At 38.6% G+C, this 22526-nt stretch overlaps 1 pseudogene; it reads right to left on the bottom strand.

Annotated features, from left to right (window-relative positions):
* Positions 1 to 20444: 20444 nt before the first annotated feature.
* LOC103657493 lies at positions 20445 to 21430 on the bottom strand (annotated as a pseudogene).
* Positions 21431 to 22526: the final 1096 nt, after the last annotated feature.

Below are 22526 nucleotides of genomic sequence, written 5' to 3'. Positions count from 1 at the left end.
TTAGTGTCATGTGCTATCAAATGCCAAATGATACATCTCCTGCATATTTCACAAATGCTTCTTTTTCTCCTTCTGTACTATCACCATTATGCTAAACAAAGTTATCGTTATTATTAGCTTGAGCAATTGCTGCATAGTTTTATTTATCTCTGTTGAGTAGAGTCAAACCAACCTATTATCAATTTGGTAGAAAGAGTTAGCTCATAAAAATGCTATTATAGGGACATCTGGGGGTGGGTCGTAATAGAATGGCTAGAAACAGAATTGCTCTCCTGCTATTAACATCTATAAAACTATTCAGAATATAAGAAGCAACTAATGAAAGGGATTAAATTAACCCAATAAATGGCTCAGAAACTTGAGGTAAGGGAAGCACACAGCGTTCTTCCTGCGGGGGGTTTCATGCTGTAATGCGGAGAAGCGAAGCCCAAACAGACAGTGTTGATCTCAGTGGATGAAAGAAATAGAAGCTGAGTGGTAGATACCTGGGAAGTTGAGGCTGCAAGTTTGCTGGAATTGGCAGGTCGGGCCACTGGAAGCAGAGAGATGAAGAGAAAGAGCTCTACAAATCTTAGAGTTTTACTCATGTCATTGTCCAGATATTCTGTGGAACACACTTTGGGAAAATCCCTTGTGTAATTTTTTTGGTTTTGTTAACTCCTGGTTTCCGTAGAGAACCTCAGAGAGGGAGAGTAGCTTGCCTAGGATTAAGTGAATAGTGAGTGACGGATACAACCGCGGATCCAGGAACACGTGATGCCTGGAGTCAGAAGTCTCAGGTGTAGACCCAGCACCAGTGCAGTGGCAGGATCACAGTCTGAAAGAGTACGACCAGAGACACATCTCTTGGCATCCCAGATACTGGTGCATGTGACTCGCAAGACTGTATTTCCGTTACTTAAAAGTCGGTAGTCTTCGTATGTTCTTCTTCCTTGCCTATATTGCATTATGGATTGGTCTCACGTTTAAATGGAAACACTGAGCAATTGCTTTTGTTAACAAGAGAAAATGCCTTTTAGAGATCCAATGTAGCTTTGACTGGCTGATAGGATACCGATAACCTTAAAGGCGAAGTAAAATACAACAGCGGATATCTTTGTTTTTCCATCCTCTCTAATACATCATCAGGTCTCATTAAATTATTGCAAAGCTGTACAAAATGAATTTGAGAGTTAGATCTGTTTCTAGTACTGAGAAAGTAGTTTTCTCAAATAAAATTTTAATATTAGCCGGAAGTGATTTCTGCTGCTTCAACTCACTGTGGACTGCAGTAGGAGATTCTGGAAAACAGGTGGTTTTTTTGTTTTTGTTTGTTTGTTTGTTTGTTTGTTTTGGTCAAAATGAGAGGCTCAGATTAACCCCTCTTTTTTTTTCCTTTGAAAATGAACGGCATTCTTTCCTAAATGAAATTTCCTCGTATACCATGGTTTATACAAGATGACAGTTAAAATAAAAATACACAATGTTTTATGCACTTGAGATATGTAGATTTAATTTCATTCTATAGTGCTATTTCAGGGAGCTGTTTTAAAGTTCTATTTAAAATATGATTTGGGGTGAATATTTGCCGTGTCCTCACAGTTAATGGTAAATGAAGTAGCTCAATTTTTACATTATTTAACTTATTTTTAAAATTCTCTTCAGGTAACATGTAGACTTTAAGATCATAAGAAACACACACAGGCTCCTGGGTGGCTCAGTCGGTTAAGTGTCTGCCTTCCGCTCAGGTCGTGATCCCAGGGTCCTGAAATTGAGCCCCTCATCAGGATCTTTGCTCAGGGGGAGTCTGCTTCTCCTTCTGCCCCTCCCCCCTGCTCATGCTCTATCTATCTAATAAATAAATAAACTCTTAAAACACACACACACATACAAACATGCAAAACAGGGAGCTTGAAATCAATTATTGCAATAATGGTTTAAGACTCCAAACTAATACTAACCTATGGGTCATCTTTGTTTGGATTAAAAAAGATGGCCTTTCCCAAAGATAGTTACCTCCTTATGTGTTAGGAAAATTGCAGTAAAATTACACATCTACGATACATACATCGTGCACACAGTCTAAGTGCTTGCCGCTGTTGAGCACTGGAGAACCCATACAAGCATGGACAGTTGGAGTTACTTATTTTCTACCCCCTTAAAGCCAAATTTCACACGCTATTTGATTGACTTGTACTCACTTTCTACCTTGTTACAGCTTTGCTTTAAGAGTGTTTTCTTATGTGAAGCAATTTGTGTTTTACTTTTTGGATTGGCCATTGTTCTACCCTCATTATCAAAGGCCAGCAGTCAAATGCCTTTTTTTCATCACAAAGTTAAAACTCTGAATTCCCAGCATTCCAAGTAGTGTCCTAGATAGAGAAGTCTGTAAAACAAAATAAAATTACAATTTTACTTGGAACAAACACAAGAAATCTTAAAGGAAGAGATCCAGATGGTTCTTCCTGGATGTGATCACGCTTTAAGAGACTGTTTCTTTGCTTTGCACACTTTATATTTCAATAGATACATTAAAAAGCCTTTCACAGTTGCCTACAAAATCTAAATATTTCAGAGAGTTACCAAATAAGAATAGTCCTTTAGTCACTACTTTCAGGTTAAAAAGAAACAGTGATTGTTATTACGCTATTCTATTACTTATTCCAAAATTATCACGGCTTATAAATCCATCAACAGTTGTCAAGAGCCCCATCAGAAACCACCTGTAATTCGTAAACCTAAATATAAATTTGAAGGCCCCTCGGACATACTCAGTTTGACTGAGCAGTCGTGGAACTGGCTTGACATTCTATCCCACTGAGATACCTCCTTTCACAGTCCCATATGAAACAGAGAAAGAGAATGAACTTTAATAGACATTTTCTGACAAAACCAATGATCTCTTATGTGTGATGGGAAATAAACTGGCAAAAACCACTGAGGTTTTAAATGCATGCAAAATATACTACCACTGGGCTGAAACCTCTTTAAGTCTTCATGCTAAAAATCATGCTAAGTTATTTATTTATTCATTCATTTATTTTTATTTTTTTAAACATTTATTTCAGAGACAGAGTGCGGAAGTGGGAGGGGCAGAGGATGAGAGAGAATCTCAGGTAGACGCTGTGCTGAGCGTGGAGCCTGACGCTGGGCTCGATCTCACAACCACGAGGTCACAGCCTGAGCCAAAACCAAGAGTTGGACACTTAACGTAAAGTTATATCACAAGTGTACAAACTTTTCTGGAAGCAGTTTAATTTAACAAATATGTATATCAGAAGCAAGTTTTAAATGTTGTAGCCTATGAGGGAACAGCTGAGTGACACCGCTAGTCGGCGTGTTCCCTCAAGCAAGCCGTTAACTTGATCTTGGACGAAACTGTTCTCACCTGTAAGAAGAAATCACTAGGCTCGAAATGGCCTACTCTAGCTCTAAGTTTCTATGAATTAAAGTCTTTTGTACTCTCGAGCTAGCAGCTCAATTGGGGGAAAAAACTAGGATGTTTGTGAGGTTTTCTCTTAAGAAGGTACTGGATGGTCATTTCCACTTGACTGGGGCAAATGGCCGCAGAGGCAGATTCACTGAACTGTAGGATTTTATTTTAGGGATCATTAATCCACTGCCTTCATGTTATAGACAAAGAATGAAGGCCAGACTGGCTGGTGGCCTACCTGACTCTTTTAGGATCTCACGTCTCAACTTCCAGGCAACAATTAACTTTAAACGGAGGTGTGTGGGTGATGGCTTTTGCCTAATAAACAAGAATAATCACAAGATTTCCCTCTATAAACGGCATCACCCCAACCTATTTGGTCTGTTTCTCTTTGGATCAAGAAAAAAAATCCCATACTTATATTTCTGTCTCTTTAGGAGATCAGGAAGGAAAATTAAGATCTTGCATTAAATTGTATCTAACATCTCCAGTGTGTCAAAAACTTGTAGTATGGGAAAAAGTCACTCTCTCCATGTAGAGTACAAAGAAAAAGCTTTTAAGTTTACCATGTGCAAGGGAGACTGAAACTCTGGACTAGGAACCATGACCTTTAGAATGCCATAAGGGGCACCTGGGTGGCTCAGTTGGTTAAGTGTCTGACTCTCGGTTTCAGCTCAGGTCATAATCTCATGGGTCATGAGATTGAGCCCTGTCTCAGGCTTGGTTCCTAGTGGGATGTCTGCTTGAAGATTCTCTCTCTCTCTCTATCTCTCTCTCTCAAATAAATAAATAAAACTTAAAAAAAAATTAGAATGCCATGGAGATTGATTTTTTCAACGTTCCCAAAGAGATCTCGGGATCCTAACAGTATATTTTAATTTCCTTCCTCCACTTATCCTACCATTTAGGAGTGAGATAAACACAGTATTTCACATCTATTCTTATCTTAGTGTCCAAGATAAAAGTCCCTGGAGCCATTTTTCCCATTCACTAATTCTTTCTCTACTCTGGTAATGGAACTTAATAGAGGCATTCTGTTCTCTTTTCTTCTCATTTGTGTTTTTGATTCAATGTACTCAATGCTCAAGGCCCTATCAATTCTATTATCTTTCTCCAGTATTTTAAATGTTTTATTAATCTACATGGAAATATACTCCACTCTTTCCCATACTACAAAAGGACTTTTCCTTGACCTCGTGCTACTACTCTCTGACTACTGCTCTCATTGACACTAAACTCCTTAGAAGAGTTGTCGCTACTCAGTATTACCTATTCCCAATCTCCGATTCAGACTTTTTCAATTTTCCTATTTTTATCTGGGTAATCTTTAAAAAGACAGAAAATATAGGTTCTAATATAACAAACACCACGTACCAAAAATGAAATCTAACAATTGTTAATTTTTGTTGTTTTCCTCATACGTGTTTTTCCAGAAATTCATTATGGATAGATCTTCTTTATGCTTCTTACTGATTACATTTTCCTTTCTCCCTTATTCAAATATCAGTGTTTATCCTTACCATATGTTTATTTTTGACTCAGTATATATGCATGTATTACTAAATTGTATATGCATGTATATAAATGTATAATTGATTTGCGTATTTGTAACATTTACATAAATAGCATCATACTTTTTATCCATCTGCTTGTGTTTTATTATTCTTGGACATTTCTTCCACTATGGATTTTGGCAACAGCTTATCAATTCTCATGAAAAAAAAAAAAACTCTGGATATTTTTTATTGGAATTATCCTGAATTTATAAATCAATCTGTAGTAAATGAACATCTTTATCAGCTAAATTCCTGAGTACCTTCCTGGTTTTCTTGCCCTTTTTAAAGGGAATGTTTTCTAGGCTTACATTTACGTGGTTGTTGCTGATATATAGAATGCTATTGACTTTTTTACAATGACTCTATATCCAATAATTTTGATTAAAAACATTATTAGCTCTAATTTGCTGTACACTTTCGTGGATTTTTCTATATAATTGACCATACTGTGTGCAAATAATAACAATTTTGTTTTTTGTTTACAAGTTCTATATTTCTGTTTTTGGAGATTGATTTTTTAACAGTGATAGAGATGTTTGTATCCATTTTGTAGTCAATTTAAATAACTTTTTTTTCTAGAAAAAGTGTCATTCTTTCTAATTCTATTAAATTTGTTCAGCTTTCTTTCTCTGACTTTTGAGATTAGCACAAAGCTCATTTATTTTTAGTCTTTATTTTCTAACATTTCACATTCTAGGCTGTGCATTTCTCACTAAGTACTTCTGGTTAACAACATCCCATGGATTTTGTAACATAGTGCTTTTGTTGTAGTGCAGTTCTGAACATTTCCTAAATTTCAATTAAAATTTAGTTTCTAGCCCATGAGATAGATATTTATTTTGTTTTGAATGTATGATTTCAACTTTCTTTTTATTATTATTATTATTATTATTATTATTATTATTTATGTTAGTCACCATACCGTCCTTCATTAGTTTTTGATGTAGTGTTCCATGATTCATTGTTTGTGTATAACACCCAGTGCTCTTGCAATACGTGCCCTCCTTAATACCCATCACCAGACTAACCCATCCCCCCACCCCCACCCCCTCTGAAACCCTCAGTTTGTTTCCTGGCATCCATAGTCTCTCATGATTTGTCTCCCCCTCTGATTTTCCCCCCCTTCATTTTTCCCTTCCTTCTCCTAATGTCCTCCATGCTATTCCTTATATTCCACATATGAGTGAAACCATATGATAATTGTCTTTCTCTGCTTGACTTATTTCGCTTAGCATAATCCCCTCCAGTTCCATCCATGTCGATGCAAATGGTACGTATTCATCCTTTCTGATGGCTGATTAATATTCCATTTTATATATGGACCACATCTTCTTTATCCATTCACCTGTTGAAGGGCATCTCAGCTCCTTCCACAGTTTGGCTATTGTGGACATTGCTGCTATGAACACTGGGGTGTATGTGCCCCTTCTTTTCACCACATCTGTATCTTTGGGGTAAATACCCGGTAGTGCAATGGCTGGATCATAGGGTTGCTCAATTTTTTAACTTTTTAAGGGACCTCCACACTGTTTTCCAAAGTGGCTGTACCAACTTGCATTCCCACCAACAGTGTAAGAGGGTTCCCCTTTCTCCACAACCTCTCCAACATTTGTTGTTTCCTGCCTTGTTAATTTTTGCTATTCTAACTGGTGTAAGATGGTATCTCAATGTGGTTTTGATTTGAATTTCCCTGATGGCTAATGATTTTGAACATTTTTTCATGTGTCTGTTGGCCATTTGGATGTCTTCTTTGGAGAAGTATCTGTTCACGTCTTCTGCCCATTTTTTGACTTGATTATTTGTTTTTGGGGCATTGAGTATGAGAAGTCCTTTATAGATCTTGGATACCAGCCCTTTGTCTGTAATGTCATTTGCAAATATCTTCTCCCATTCCGTGGGTTGCCTCTTTGTTTTGTCAACTTTCTTCTTAATTTTTGTTTTTATGACAACATGATTATAAAATGAGATTTATATACCAATTCTTAACTATTTGAAACTTCTTTCATGGTAATTTAACAAATGTTTCTTGTGTGCTTCCAAATAATGTGTATTCTGGAATTAGTGGCTGCTAGACTGTACATGTGTCCATTCTGTCATGCTTCTTGTTTGTGCAGTACAGCCTTTTCATATATTTAGTGAGTTTTTTTTTGCCAGCTTAATCTATTTGCTTCCGAGAGGACTGTGTTGAAATTTCCCAATCTGAGTACTAATTTTTCCATTTCTTCTTGTGATTCTGTTTTTGCTTTATGTATGTTAACTGCACACAAGCTTAGGAATGTTAATCCTTCCATGAATTCATCCTTATATTATTAAATAATTAACTCAGAAATGCTCTATTTTGGGCATAGAGCCAGTTTGATTAGGTATTAATAATACTAAACCATATTCTTCCTGCTATTTTTAGTGTTAATGGTTGTGTTTTCTAGTTACTATGCACAGAGGTATATAGGTAAGTGTTTAAAATCTGGTTCTCTGAAACAAAAGCCCTGATTTGTAGCATTTGTGTCTTCCCCTGGTGTAAATACCGTCAACATGGCAGACTGGAAGGCACCACGGTGAGGTCTGCAGTTGAGGGTGTAAAGAGTTGCGTGTGGCCACTGCTGAGAGCTGGTGAGACTGAGCTGGCTCTAGCATACCATTCATAGAGCATCTTCTTTGCCCTTTTTCTTGTTTTAATCGTAGTTCAGTACAGTTGACTCACAATGTGACATTAGTTTCAGGTGTATAATACAGTGATTGGACCAGTTTGAACATTATGCTATGCTCACCACAAGTGTAGTCACCATCTGTCACCAGATGACACTATTACAGTATCCATGGGTATTCCCTATGCTGTGCCTTTCATTCCTGTCTCCCTGTCCCCTCCACCCATTTCACCCATCCCCCCACCCCCTCCCAGGCAACCCAGGCAACCATCAGTTTGTTCTCTGTGTTTATAGGTCTGATTCTGCTTATTGTTTATTTGTTTATTCATTTTTTCTTTTTAAGATTGCACACGAGTTAAGTCATGTGATATTTATCTCTCTCAGTCTGATTTATCTTACTTATCTTTGCTTCTTTTTTGTTTGTTTCCTTCCTTTTATTGAATTAACCAGATTTTCTTATTCTCTTCTTTCCCCTCTCCTGGAATGCAAGTTATATATTTTATGTTGTTAACTTAGTGATTATCCTTGAATTTTTTAACATGCAGATTGATTTAATAAACTAATCAATATGCCTGTCTTCCTCTTGAATAAGCAGTCTTTGGTTACTTTAATTCTGATCCCTTTTCCCCACTTTCATGTCATTTCTGTCTTGTATTTTAGTTCATGCTTTTTAAGCCTTTCCAAATTAGTCAAAACATCATGATTGAAGAATTTTACACTGTATTGTCCAGTGCCTACTTGAGTTGTCATTATCATGTATATGGCAGCGAATTTCAAACTATGTTCTGTGTCCCATTGAGATCATAGAGGTGTCTTGGGGGCTGCTGATATGGGTATGAGAGAGGCCACACAGGCAGTGTGCCATGTTTCCATCTCAACTCTAAATGTCTGCCTCTTTTTGTCTGTGTTTTATTCCTAATAGTCTTTTTTTAAATTTAAGTATAATTAACATATATAATACAAATCAGATTTTTGTATAGAGTTTTGACAAATGTATATACACCCATGTAACCACTACCATGTAAAGGATGAAGCCACCGTTCAATATCTGAAACACACACACACACAACTGAACTTACTGTTTTTTTAAGGTGGGGCAGCTCTGCTGGTCAACCACCGTCTTTCTAAGCAGAGCAGAATATCAGTCTTATATAGCAAGTTTGGGAAGCATGAAGTTCAGTGATAACTTCACTGAAGTTTGGAGACAGGAGTGATTTAACATTACTGTACATAAATGATTATTTGGATAAAGACTGTTGTCGATTGCCCAGCACTTAGAATCATGTTCACGGGCATGTATCTCCTCCTCGTGGGCTGCCTTTCGGAAGGGAAAGCCTTCTGCTGGTTTGGCTTGTATAACTACGTTTACTGAACTGAGTTGACATTGGTTGATTAAGCAAATTTAAAACTGGCTCCGGTGGGGTTTTTTTTTTTTTATTTTTGTTTTTGTTTTGGTGTTTTTGTTTTTGGTGACTAGAAGGCTGTCACTTCTTTATTAAGCAAGTTAGAAATGAGTCGTGATTCAACTATCGTTCAATAATAAATTTTTTTAGATGAGTTTTTGTTGCTCTATTACCTTGGCAACAGAAGATCAGTGTTTTTCTAGAGTGTAGGAATTTTTTTTACTCACGGTACCCCTTTTGGTTCTTTCACAGCCACCTGGAGTGAAAACCATCATGACTTGCTCAGATCTTCACCACTGGTGTCGATTCTCCCTGACAACGAGATGCGTTTGCAGATCTTTTACGGTGAGGCTTGTTTGTGGAGGTATGATTGTTGGTGTGACTATTGATCAGTGTGATCACATGTGCTTTTATCTTTGTGCTTTTTGCTGCATCATCTATTAGGGCAGACACTGCATGCAAGCACTTACATTTATGGACAACAGATATCAAATAACTACAAGAAAAACAAAAATAACCGTGGGGCAGAAAGGTACCGTAGAATCAATCCATGGTTTTCCAGGCTTGATTATGAAAGCAGATTCCAGTGACTCCCTAAGTCTACTTTATTTAGATAGCCAAGTTGACTTTCTTTTTCACTTATAGATTCATTTCATGAGTACTTTTAATTCAGATACAATAAGATATGCTAACAATGGCATAAATTTTCTCTGAGTAGCTAAAAGAAAATCCTATATTATCCAATTATTTGTATAAGGAATTTATTTTTTTAAGATTTTATTTATTTATCTGAGAGAGAGAGAGAGAGAGAGGACAAGCAGGGGGAGTGGCCGCAGGGGGAGAAGCAGGCTTCCCCCTGAGCAGGGAGTCCAACATGGGACTCAATCCCAGAACCCTGGGATCATGACCTGAGCTGAAGGCAGATGCTTAAATGACTGAGCCACCCAGGTGCCCCTACATAAGGAATTTCAACTTTTGTGTGATGTCACTGATTAACAGCATTCAAATTATGTACCAAACCTTTTGCCCGTGTTGAGTTACCTAACTCCTCTGTGATCTGTTCCACTAGCTATTATTTTTCCACAAAGGATTTCATACCTTTAGGCTCTTTGTAATACTAAAATTCAACAGGAGATATTGGGGAATCATCTGCTTGGAGTAGCCTAACTGATCGTTGTGCAGGACAAAAGACTTGGCTCTGTGTGAACATTAAAGAGCCTTTATTTTCTCCCGGAACAAAGAACACAAGAGCTTCACGAGAGAACAACTTTTGTGTAGCTGTAAATATGTTGTCTTTAGGATTTTGTTAAGACAGTCAGTTTGGCATACTAAATATATCCCCTTCTTCTAATGCTCTGTGTATTATCTATAAGAAATTCATTATTAATAAAATCAGTGTAACACACACATATACATACATATATACATTTCAAATTGGGTGACTAGCAATAGCTTGGAGGAACTATTAGAGAGTTATGGTGGTGATTGACTCTAGGAAATCTTAAATATAAACAAGTTTGTATTATTATAAGGGAAACAGGATAAATCACAAGTATATAAACTTAAACTTGTAAGGAAAGAAATACAAATAAAAAGGTAATGAACAAAAGTATGCAAAGGAGAGTATAATATTCAGTGATTTGGGGTATTTCGGAGGATTTGCTTCTGATGGTCTTGATGGTAAACTCTATAATCTCTATAGCCATTGCTTATTCTGAGGATCTTGGGTCAGCAGGAGACATACGTGGGGTTTTCTGAAGCTCTCCTGTTTTTCACACTTGATTGGCATAACTTACCCATTCTGTTAAGATCCTTTCTGCACTTCTAGAGGTTTCACCATAATGAAGACAGTGAATGCTTTTAAGCAAGGGACAAGTCCTTGCAGAATTCACGAATACCTGTGCTGATAGAATGAGCCCTTTCTACTGGATGGAACAGTTAGACTGTTTTACATAGTGAATAGGATACTCAGTATCTTTTAGCTACAGTCTGTACCGCGGCTGTTTTAACAAGGGAATGTTCCAACTTTCCAGAAAGTAATCATGCTATTATTTGTAAATATACATCAACCAGAGGGAAGTCATTATATAAAATTCAGTTGAAAATGCTTAAATATGGGGTGCTTGGGTGGCTCAGTTGGTTAAGCATCTGCTTTCAGCTCAGGTCATGATCCTGGGGTCCTGGGATTGAGCCCCATGGCAGGCTCCCAGCCCAGGGGGAAGCTTGCTTCTCCCTCTGCGTCTCCTCCCCCACTCCTATATGCTCTTTCTCTCAAATAAGTAAATTAAATCTTTTAAAAATGCTTAAATATTATTTCGGAGCATGGTTCCAGTCTTGCCTTGCCTTTACACTTTTTTCCAGGATTATTGAAGCTACAGATGAGGCTATATTTTGTTATCCTTATATATTTTATCTACCAGTGTTTAATATTGTAGTCATTTTGTCTTTATTGTGATGGATCATCTCACAGAAGATTTTGACAGCTGTTCAAGTTTTATCAGATCCTACCAGGTGGCCATCCTGGCTTTGCCAGCTCATGGCCATATGGATCTTTCAATACGATGGTTCCCAGTGTTTCTTTTCAGAATTTGGGACACAAATTTAGGATATCTCTGATGGAATTTTGAACCTCTCCGTGGATTTGATTTTATTTTCTATAAGAGGCTCTTATCTAATGACTGCTAAAACATGTCCTCCGTGTCCTGTGTGTGTATGGGGTGGGAATTTTTCCTTTAGGACAGTGTTTTTGTTTTTGTTTTGTTTTTCATAAAAGCCTTTTTGTTTTGGTAGCATTTATTCATAGTGGTTGGCAGCGTATATATTTACCATTATATTTTTAGTGATTTGACACGTCCTGGAGAGGACTGCCACTGGGTTACATGAATGGATTTGACTTCTGGTAAAGAATTGAACCCTACAAGATGGAATAGACTTATTATTGTATGTTCAGCTTGATCTTGTTTTAATTTTAAAAATAAAGCAAACCACCACTAGGACAGCAATAAGAACAAAAACAGCAAACCAGGATTTGATTAGAAAATGTGTCCAAATGATCTGTTCTTGCCATGGAACACCTAGAATTTAGATACTAATCATGAGATTTTCCTTCACTGGGCGGCGTGAAAGAATTGCTGGACTGAGGAAGTTACACCAGTGCAGGTGGTACCATTATATTGAAAGGGGATCAAAGTATGGCGTATGAAGATTTCTTTTACAGACTTAAAGGCCGTAATTTCTCTAAGATTAAAATGTGTCAGAGTTTAAGAAACTAATAACTTAGCCCAGAAAGTATGCAGAGAATGAGTATAAATGCATGTGATTGGAACGATACTCTGTATATATACCTTTCATTGGAAATTACATCCTAGTATGTTTAAAAGAAATTGTAACAGGTCCCCATAGTCTTCTGTTTAGCAAGAATCCCTAGAACATAAAGTAAACAATAACGATACTCAGAATGAGCTCACCAACCTCACAGATATATACAAGTATACAAACATACATAGTGTTTGATAACTGAGAAATTTTTTCTCATTTGCTGTTTGGTTTCTTCAGGAAAGAAACATATTTTCTACTATTAATTCACCTCTCATGAAATTGTAAAGAATTGGGTTTTTTTTTTTTTTTAAGATTTTATTTACTTATTTGAGAAAGAGAGAGAGTGAGAGAGCAGGAGAGGCAGGAGGGTCCAGGGGAGAAGCAGACTCCCTGCTGAGCAGGGAGCCCGATGTGGGACTCAATCCTGGGACTCCAGGATCATGACCTGAGCCAAGGGCAGTCGCTTAACCAGCCGAGTCACCCAGGCACTCCAAGAATTGTTCATACTGTGGAGGGATCGCGTGCTCCTGTAGCATTTCACCCACACGTTCGCGTGAACCCTTGCTCTCCTTGGGAATATGAATAAACGTACAGATCTTTCTAATGAAACTATTGTAAATCTCTGTTCTCTAACTTTAGTAAATTTTATATTTTAAATTGTTAGTCTTAGTTAAGAAAATTACATATATGTATGATAACAGTGTACATTTTCAATATGAGAGGGCTTGAATTTTTTCGATATGCCATATTATTTACCCTGCCCCCCACAAGAACAAAACGAGTGACAACAACAAACACAGAAAGACTAAACTGTTAAAGCAGTTTGGGAAAATAATAGCCTTTTTTCTTTATAGAAAAATTAGAAAAATCATCATAATTTGTAATGCAGGAGTTCTACTTCATAAAGCCTATATTTTTATGACTAATATATGAATAATTCTAATTCTTCCATTGCAAATATATGCTTCAGAAATCAATAGCAATGATGACTTAATGTCGAAATGTGTTAGTGAAACAATGTCATCTTATCATAAAAGAAAATTTTGGGGGCGCCTGGGTGGTTTAGTCGGTTAAGCGTTTGCCTTAGTCTCAGGTCATGAGCTCAGAGTCCTGGGATGGAGCCCTGTGTCAGGCTGCCTGCTCAGCTGAGAGTCTGATTCTCCCTCTCCTTTTGCCCCTCCCCCTGCTCATGCTCTGTCTCTTGCTTTCTCTCTCTCCCAAATAAATAAATAAAATCTTTAAAAAAAAAAAAAAGGAAATTTTTAATATTTTCAGTCATGTAACTCAAGATTTCAGGATGTTTTACCCTGGAATTCTTAGTGTCATGGAGAAAATATGATCTAAAGGCCTGACTGTGCTGCCAGAGGTTGTGGGGGGGGATGGCAGGCCTCAACAGGGGAGCACAATTTGAAAAGCATTGGTCCAAAACGTTCAAGCCTCAGCTAAGAGGAAAATGCTGCAAGGATAAAGTAGTGTTAGCAAAAGTTGCAGTGCTTGGAAATTATTGCTGAGGCATCTATAATTCATTAGGAAAATTTTTAAATTTCAGTAGCTTATGCATATGAGGGAATTGTGATAGAGGAGGGAGACAGAATTTAAAGGAGTGAGTTTTCCTTGGTGCAGATAGAGTTAATTCATCATAAGCCAGTATCAAATTTGCACAGTAAAATTCGTAGACTGAGATCTTCATACCATAAATCCCAAATCCTGAGTTATGTTAGAGTTCCCGACTCCTCCCGCCACCAAATAAAATTCAAGTGATTTAGTATCAGTGATTAGTTCCCTTACTTGAAATTGTTTTTCAGATTACTTGGCACGTTGCCAATTGCTTGGCATAGCACACGTTCGGTAAATTTGGATGTCAGCTCAGATATCAAGGTGAAAAAAATGGCCTACAGGGCATTGACGGCATGTGAGAAGACAGGACAGGGGCGGGGGATGGCAGTGCAGGGGAACATCACAGTGAGAGAGTTCAGGCAGAAAAGAGAAGTCAGCTCAGTAGAGCACAATGGTTACACCGCAGCGGGGTTCTTGGATTCAAGAAATGTACCTTAGGGGGCGCCTGGGGGGCGCAGTCGTTAAGCGTCTGCCTTCGGCTCAGGGCGTGATCCCGGCGTTATGGGATCCAGCCCCACATCAGGCTCCTTGCTGGGAGCCTGCTTCTTCCTCTCCCACTCCCCCTGCTTGTGTTCCCTCTCTCCTGGCTGTCCCTGTCAAATAAATGAATAAATAAAATCTTTTAAAAAAAAAAAAAAAGAAAGAAATGTACCTTGGGCTATTTCCTACTTGGTTCCTAATGGGTAAAACAAAATGGGGCTAATAACTATAGCAGCCCTGTAGGGTTCTCTTGCGAACACAGAATACAGACAGTGTGAGATAGCACCTCTCTTAAGGCTCTTACCCACAAGAAAGGCAGCAAGACCAACAGGACTCGAGAGCTTTGGAGATAAATCTCACTCACTTTGCAATTTTGTTTGGGCCTGACTCAGTCCCAAAGCAGAAATACTGGAGAATTCTGTTTTCTAATATCACGTGCAGTGGGAGAGGAGGCAGAAGAATGTGGAACTGATCTAGCTAAGTTGGTGGATGATTCTACAACTTGAAGATAGTTAGGAAAAGAAAAGACAAGACAAGATCAAGAGTCTGTTCAAAGGAACCAGAAAAAAACTAAGTGCTTTGGTGGAACTGAAGCACCGCCACCGAGATATGCGTACATTTCTATTTCGGAGGACTAATGGTCAAAGCTTTAGATTAGGACCTCGGGATGTGATAAACTCAGTAAACAGTTGCATAGGGCATCAGTCTCCTGAGAACCGTGGCTCCAGGCTTCCGCGTAACCTCTGCAGTAGTGTTTCCAAGTGTCTTTGGTACAGAACCCAGTGCCTGCTTCCTATGACTGCCCTTCAGTAAAATCTCTTAGAAACTCATCATGGATACAGATGTGTTTCCCTCAGAAAACATTTGCATGTTATTTATGAACTCGTGATCTACACTGGGATCAAAGAAATATTTGATAAGTCTGAGATAAGAAGTGTTATGGCACATGGCAATGCCAAGTTCTTCATGGCTTTGTTATTAAGAGATGTCTTAATTTGTTCAATTTAAGAGGTCATCTTACTTAGAAAGTGATTTAAATCAATCCTCATTTTTTCTCTATTCTGAAAAGTCTCCAAAGGCACAAAAGGTAAACCTGCTACATGAAAAATTAGCTGTTCAGCTGTAATACTATTTTTTTAAAAAACCGTATAAGGTTGAGCTAAAAGAAAATATTCAAGCTCATTTCCTCTGCGAAACATGGGCTTGAGCTTAGGTGCAAAGGATTGCAGGAAATGTTTAGACTAATTTTCCCAGCTGGTAGGGTTTACTGGACGCTGGGCACCAGTTTTCTGCCCTCTAAGCTGCTATAAGTCTGCATTGTCAGAAGGAAGCTCTTAGGCAGTGGAAAGTTAGAGAACTGCCTAGCATCCATTCTTTAGTATGACTACACTGATCTCTTCTTTCTCATACACAAAAGTCCTCTTGTAAAATAACAACAACCGAGTTCCATTGCAGATTAGGTATATTTAATGTTATCACCAAAATGCTATAAATAATAGCTTTTATTCTGGGAACAAAACTTTGTAAAATTTTGTACATTTAGTGTTATGTTTGGAAAATCACTAAGGGTCTGCACCTTGCTACATTTTCTTTGGGAAATGGTCAACTTCAATGATATTTACATTTGGGGAATCTATGAAGGCGCTTGGGTAAAATGCTCACAAATGCCAGAGTTCTTTTCCTTTTATCTTTAGTATATGTGCTGCTGAGGCAAACACAGATATCCTTGTTTTGAAAACATCAGATATGATGCAGATACAATGGTTTTGTTTCTTGAGAACACAAATATATATCTTGAAGGCACACAACAAAAACCACAAACATAAAAATCAGTATGATCAGTTAAATCAGACTTGTGGTAAGACAATTGAAAATTATATTACTGTTTAGGAAAACTATTCTGCTTGACAAGAGAGCTGGAAAAAGCTACCATGGGTGGGTAGGGGGACAGGGACTCACAGAGCCATTCACTTTAGATAGTTGACCTAAAAAGAAATACATTCTTAGGGTCATCGTAGAGAATATGGCGGAATGAGTCTACCACATACTTGTTCTGTTCAAAAACACAAAACTTGGATCCATTGCATATTTATTTAAAAACTAGTCACCCTTCATACAGTTAAGTGCTTATAAAGGTGGTTCCTTGTGAGCAAGGGTTTTGTCTTGTGTCCTGTAACCTCCCTTATCCTCAGATTTGTACTTGTTCTATACGTACTTACGTACTTTCTGATTTAAGACTTTATGACACCTTTCACCATTACTCTTCTTAACTCAGAGAGATAAAAGTACTGATTCTTCTTTTCCTTCAAGGACATTTTTCCTTTAAATACATCAACTTATTTGTACTATTATGCGTGGCAGAAAATTGATCATTCTCATTGAAGCATCGCCTGTGCCACAAAAATTAAATGAGTTCCCTTAAAGAATCCTAGAACTAGGTATTGATTGACAAATGACAATAAAGAAAAAGCCTCTAGATCAATGAAAGAAATCAAAATGTAAGACTCACAGCTGTCATACTGATTAGAATATATTTTATATGAAAAATGAACTCCAGAGGCTCCCTCAGTAGCACATACAAGTAGCCACCTTGACAAAAGGAATGACCCAGTGGTTTCCAAAGAGATTTCAAAGAAATGAAAGTTTTCAGACATAGTTATTTTATTAAGAAAGAAGGGAAAATAACTTCCTTTTCTACTCCCTGGTGTCATCATAGGTAATTAGAAGAAGGAAGAATGAATATATTAATCTAAGATTGTACATAAATACCTTGCTTCTCCATTCTCTCTCTCTCCTTTCTTCCCTCCCTTAATTAAGGTGGTGTTCTGGAATGAGGGAAGTTAATGACCCTTTAAAAATAAGGTGGGGGGGCGCCTGGGTGGCACAGTCGTTAAGCGTCTGCCTTCGGCTCAGGGCATGATCCCGGCGTTCTGGGATCGAGCCCCACATCAGGCTCCTCCGCTATGAGCCTGCTTCTTCCTCCCCCACTCCCCCTGCTTGTGTTCCCTCTCTCACTGGCTGTCTCTTTCTATCAAATAAATAAATAAAATCTTTAAAAAAAATTTTTTTTTAAATAAATTAAAAAATAAAAATAAGGTGGAAGGTATTCAAAGCTTCCCTATTATTTAGGTGCTAGAAGTTTCTTAGGAACAATGATATGAACCATTTTCATAGTCTACCTAAATGGATTGTTTACCATTTAGTGGTCAGGATGCCTTAGTAATTATCCTCCAAATACCTACACTTGTATTTCGACATGAGTGAGAAATAAATTTTACTGTAGTGATTATTTGTGGTTGTTCATTATAGAAGTTAACCTCTTCACACTATTATACATGCCTACTATGTGTGAGTCACTGATCTAGGACCTAAGGATAGATCAGAGAAAAAATACATCCCTCCTTTTATAAAGCTTGCAGTCCAAAGTAGAGGGGAAGATAATGAACAAACAAATAAAAACAGGCACCAGATGCAGTTAAATTCTAGAAATAATAATAAAACAGAGTTAGTGATGTCGAGAAGCAATTTTATATTTGAGCAGAGAACCGAAGAAAGTAAAGAACCATGCATTTATGTGGAAGGCAAGGGGGACGATTCCAAGGTGAATATTAATGACAGATATGCTGGTTTGGAAGTGAGCCTATGTGTTTGAGGAGGAGAAAAGAGGTCATGTTACTGAGGGATCTTTTTGGAGAGAGAGATTGACTAGAAATAAAGCCAAAGAATGAGTGATGTGGCCAGGTCCCTTAGAACCTTCTAGCCCATTAGAAGGACTTTATATTTTGCTCTAGTTGAAACTGGAAACCATTGGTCTTCAGGAAAACAATGGCAGGTTCTGCCTTAGGCTTTAGGGAAATCACTCTGGCTGCTTAGTGGAAAACAGAATAAAAGGAAACAACAGTGGAATTGAAAGGTTCCACTAAGAGACACATTCCCCTACATCAGATTTACTCTCCACCCTCTTCTACTTTATTCAATGCCTATGTGCCTCTACGGATCACATCAAAAGGCTCCTATTGACAAATGGCCTCAGCTTGGCCTCAGCCAATGGGGAGCATGAACAAAGAACTGAGATAGAAAAAAAATGAGTAAATTCAGGATATATATTTTTTTAAAGATTTTATTTATTTATTTATTTGTTTGACAGAGAGAGACACAGCCAGCGAGAGAGGGAACACAAGCAGGGGGAGTGGGAGAGGAAGAAGCAGGCTCTCAGCGGAGGAGCCCAATGCGGGGCTCTATCCCAGAATGCTGGGATCATACCCTGAGCCGAAGGCAGACGCTTAACAACTGCGCTACCCAAGCGCCCCTAAATTCAGGATATTTATTCCTCAGTCTTCCCTCCCAAGAGTGATTGCCTCCAGCTGGCTGAATTCCTAAGTCAAGGTCGAAATCCTGTCAAGCACCCCTCTTCAATCCTATAACAGCCTCCTTCCTTTCCCTCTTCAGGTTGAGGAACAGGATTGAGCCTCATGTTAGCCATCTCCTGGGTAGCTCTATCCATTGTGTTTCCCTACATTCTTCCAGCCTCTTGGTCAATGGCTTGGACTAGGGTTATAGTGATGGACCTAGTGAGACGTCATATTCCTGACATGTTTTGGTGAAAGTATAGTTGGCAAAATATCGGATGAATTGGATATGGTATGTGTGAAAAAGAGAATTGAAAAGGTAGAAAATATTACAAAAGGAAGTTCGTCTATTAAAATATCATTCTCATTACTACAAAAGAAGGGAATTATGGTGGTCTTTAGCATTCAGTGAAATGTTGTTGGGGAGGAAGGCCTTCCCCTGCCCTATGGTCCTTCTAGTTGGACTTAGAACAAAATTGACATGAGACAGATTAACAGGAGACAATAAAATTTAATAGCATACATATAGGGAATCCACACAGACATAAAATTCCAAAGAAGATGAGGCAACATGTAACTCACATGAGCTAAGGAGAGGGAGAGGTTCTGAAGACACAAAGGGGAGGAAGCCATTAGCAGGAAGGTGAAAGGATGTTTTCAAAAACAAAGTTTGCCCAATTATGCAGGTAAGTTTCTTAGGTAAAGTAGAGTCTCTGTTAATAGCTCTCTTCCTGGTACAGGCTCTCCTTACCAATGTAAATTTAGGCAGTTGAAGGACAGCAAGAGAGCTTTTACTGCATCTGCTGGGTTTTGATTACTTTTAACTCAATAAAATGTTCATGCCACAGTGGCCTATTCTGGGGCAGGCTGTCCTTGGTCCCTACGTTGTTTGCCTGAAAACAAGCCCAGACAGATTTCATTGATTCATTTGCCTTTTAATGCTATGTTATTAACTCTTAGCTGGCCAGTCATAACTCTTCTCGTCTAGTATTTTATTTAATGTGAACCTCAGAATATTAACGCAATAGCATTTTATTTATTTTTTATTTTTGTAAAGATTTTATTTATTTATTCGACAGAGATAGAGACAGCCAGCGAGAGAGGGAACACAAGTAGGGGGGAGTGGGAGAGGAAGAAGCAGGCTCATAGCAGAGGAGCCTGATGTGGGGCTCGATCCCATAACGCCGGGATCACGCCCTGAGCCGAAGGCAGACGCTTAACCGCTGTGCCACCCGGGCGCCCCAACGCAATAGCATTTTAAAATAAATGTTTATTACACACATCTTATATGTGTATACAATTTATTGTATATATAATATACGTATGCATACATGCATGCACATTTTACTTTTATTTTCTTATAAAGTAAAAATCCAGTTTATTCATCTGTTTATGACACAGTACACAAGAGGCAAAGTGTTTCACATCATAGAATGCATTGCCAACTCCTTGGGATGTTCATTTCTTTGGCTAAAAGAAAAGACTAGTTGTGGGAAGCAGGCGTTGCTTAGGCAACCGAAATAAGGATGGGGAGGGGGCAGTGCGAACATCGTCCTCACAGGGAAGGGCACGAGGGGACTGTTAGTCACAAGCTATTTTCTAGAACTGTGAGCTGGAAACAAAGGAGCGCCCCTCCTGGATGCTCATGCTATCGTGGGCCTCAGTCATCCCCACCAGACAGGCAAAAGCAGTGCATTCTGGTAGTCGCCCTTGGTAGACTTGCTGGATACGGTAGTTCAGGATCTTGTCATACTCTCTCTTGAATTCAGACCTAATTTTTAACATGTCCACTTCACTGCAAGAGACCATGATTCTAATCAGGACTTTACAGCAAGTCTCTTTGCCTTTCATGGAGTTGTACAGTCAGTCAGCAAAATATAGGGACTCTTTCTGAATGCACTGGACTGGTTCAGGAAAGCATCTTCCAAGTCTCCTTTGACCTCCTTCTTGATGCCCTTCAGCATGTCATAAGGGCTGTAGCTCTCATACCTGCCAAATACTTTTTGGAGGTGACACACAGTCTGCTCAGTCATGATGCCAATCGGCTTGGGCACATCAGTTCTTTTCCTCGTCACCCCAGCATCATAGAGATCCCGGGCATCTTGGTCAATCTGTTCATAATCAATGACAGAGCTATCTTCTGCTCTTTTACCCTTTGCGAGGACAAGCATCAGCTGGCAGAAGTCATCAGATATATCAGAAATATGTCCTTCTCCAGATCAGTCTTGTACATGGCCTTGCAGACTCTGTTAATTTCCTGAAGCTCCTGGTTGGCTTTGAGCAGATGATCTCAGGGAGGGAGTCCTCATCAGTCTCCAGCCTCATGGAGGCTTTTAGTTGAGGAGCATTGTACTGAGCAGATGTTTTCAGTAAGCCCAAACTATGGTCTCCAGGTGGCTGGACAAGGCTGACTTCAGTGGTGATGCAAGGTCCTTTTTGGTCTTTCTCTGGTAGGTGAAGGCAATATCCTGTCTCTATTTCTGTGGTGGGTCAAGTGTCGACAATGATGACCTCATCCACATCTTGGCTCTTGATGGCCATTGCAATGTTCAGAGAATCACACTCAGCATTCCAAATTGGTATATGCTTCGACGCACCCGTGTGCACTTGGGCCAAAGAACCTGGGCCAGGTGCTGACAGCTGTGAGCATCCCAGCTGTGGAGCCACACGCATGTTTACTTTTATATGCGTATTATATACATACAACATAGCACACGATGTAGAGTTAGTATATGTACATACATATAGAACACTTATACACTTCATACATCTACGCACACACGTCTGGAAATGTAGAACAAATAGAATGTACACAAAAAATACACATTTCCCAGGAATGAGAAAAAAATGTAGTATTTCTCTATGCAACACCATGGATGTGTCTCCACATTATTGATGCTGGGCATACAGAACACATGTGCCATGCTCCCATTTAAATAGAGTTCAAAGAAGACAAAACTAATCTGACTTCTATCACCACACACTGATGGATGCTATTCCTTTGCATGATTAAACTACAACTTATTTATCCATACCATTATTGATGGATGTTTGGGTTATTTCCAGTTTGAGTTATTACAGAAAATGCTTGTATGAACATCCTTTTACATTTCGTATGGTGATTATGTATAGCCAATTAACTTTCCTAAATGGTTGAGCCAATTTACGCATCTACCAGCAGTGCCTGAGAGTTCCAGGTGTTCCAATTCCTTGCCAATACTCCATCTTATCAGTCTTTTAAATTGTAGCCAGCCTGGTGAGTGTGTATATTTCACTGTAATTTTAATTTGCATTCCTCTGATGGCAAATGAGATTGCGAATGTTTAATATGTATATTGGCTGTTTGGATAAACTGTTTTGGGAAGTGCCAATTCAAGACTTTGCTTTGCAGATCTATAGCTTAGAAGAGAATAAAGGCCCTAGGAATAATTTTATGGAAAATTTTGTGGCTTCTCCTCAATGGATCCTTCACCGGCAATTATTCTGTCCCCCAAACTCCACCTATTTCGGCATCCCCAAATCGGATTTCTTTTTCTTCTACCCCGTGATACCACCACTCCGCGTGGCCTCTATTTTCCTGGGCCATATTCGGAAATATTTTCAGGGAGAAATCCTGGGTGAATATGAGCTGATATTGTGCTTTCTACCTTTCATAATTCTTAGCCCCGTGTTGGTTGCCATCCATTGCCTGACATAGTTACATATTTTTGTACAGATATAATGGTAGTTTATGGTGAAAGGATGAG

The sequence above is a fragment of the Ursus maritimus genome, unplaced genomic scaffold (assembly GCF_017311325.1).
Source record: "Ursus maritimus isolate PB19 unplaced genomic scaffold, ASM1731132v1 scaffold_29, whole genome shotgun sequence".
Taxonomy (NCBI): domain Eukaryota; kingdom Metazoa; phylum Chordata; class Mammalia; order Carnivora; family Ursidae; genus Ursus; species Ursus maritimus.
This window is presented reverse-complemented; position numbering and strand designations above follow the sequence as displayed.